The following is a 1,709-nucleotide window of genomic DNA, read 5'->3' on the forward strand; positions in this document are numbered from 1 at the left end:
CAGGGCTTGTGTGCTGCCCGCGTTTGCACGGTGGGAGGTGGAGCGCTGGGGCATCTCCCCTGGTCACTCTCTCGGGCCCCCCAACCTGCTGCCCACCCATCTGAAGTCTGGTGGAGTGAGCGGCCTGGTGTCCTCCCACTGTGCTGGCCAGGATCCCTGGGCCCTCGTAGGGGCTGCACAGATGTGGTGGGCGGGGAGAGTGAGACCATGAGGAGGTGGCCGAAGTCTGTTGAGGAGACACACTCCTGTGCTTCATTCAGGAAAGCCTGGAGCCCTGCCTGGTGGAGCCGAGGACTGGGTGCCCAGCCAGGCCGGTTTGGGCTTTGGCCGCATCTCCCTGGCCTCCAGACTCAAGTCGGAGTGATCAGATCTTTCCAGAGGCTGCTGTGGGTGCTGGTCCGAGGGGGGCCTGGGTTCCAAGTCCAACTCATCCCGTCCCACCTGCATGTCCTTGGGCACCAAACAACCTCCCTACCCTGTTCTCCAGCTCTGTGATGGGAGTGAGAATGGTAGCCATGTCCTGGCAGGGCTGACCTCATAGGTGTGAGGCTGCTGCAGTCCCGCAGGCCCCTGGCTCAGGGATGGGGTCCACTGAGTGCTCCCCAAACTCTCCACACCCCTCATCCCAGCCAGTCTCCCCATGTGTCTGCACCCCACTCTGGTCCTCCAGGTGCCCCTCCCCACCCCCAACCCTGCCTGCTGTCATCACAGCCCTGTCCTTCTGGGGACAGTTTCCAGTCTCTGACTTCTATCAGCCCGGACCTCGAGGGTTTTGTTTTCCAAGTGTTACAGAAAACGGGAGGAGAACCAAGCAACGCTTAGAGAGATGGAGTTACATTTATTATTATTACGCGCAGGCCCAGAGGAAAATGTCTCTCAAATTCTGGTCAAAATCACACAGGAAGTTTCCTGTATTTTTACCATTTTACCTTTTTTTGTCTCCCAAATATGGGGTTTTTCTGGCCCCCTTTGCAAGTTCTTAAAGGGCCCTATGTGCTGGGGCTTTGAGACCTCAACCAAAGGCTTGGCCTGACGCCAGCACTAATAACTTCATCTGGAGAAGGTTTAATGGCCTCTCTGAAATGGGAGTAGTCTTATTTTCCTTATTATTTAAGCCAGGAAGCATTTATAGAAGCCAGAAATAGCAGGGTTAAAAGTTCAAACAGCAGTTTTTATATAAGATGGATGCTTCATTCCCCACTGGTTTTATGTACATGAGTCAAATCATTGACTCTTTTGTATCATTGCTGGGGAGGGAGTTATATTGACCCTTGAGGATTATAAGCTTAATAAAATTAATTCTCTGCTGAATAAAGTCAGTGGGCCTGTTTATAAGATAAGGGACTGGAATGAGGGCCAGGAATAATCTCTAGAGCAGTGGTCTCAACCTTCCTAATGCCGCGACCCTTTAATACAGTTCCTCATGTTGCGGTGACCCCCAACCATAAAATTATTTTTGTTGCTACTTCATAACTGTAATTTTGCTACTGTTATGAATCGTAATGTAAATATCTGATATGCAGGATGTATTTAGGCGACCCCGTAAAAGGGTCATTCAACACCCAAAGGGGTCGCAACCCACAGGTTGAGAACTGCTGCTCTAGGGGGTCCAAAGAGTCCTGGACTCTCTATTTTGCCTGGCTGTCTTAAGCCGGGTGTGATGAAGCCACATCAGGATCCCGTCGACCTTGACTGCCATGGGGGTGGTC

This window comes from Myotis daubentonii, chromosome 7 (assembly GCF_963259705.1).
Source record: "Myotis daubentonii chromosome 7, mMyoDau2.1, whole genome shotgun sequence".
Taxonomy (NCBI): domain Eukaryota; kingdom Metazoa; phylum Chordata; class Mammalia; order Chiroptera; family Vespertilionidae; genus Myotis; species Myotis daubentonii.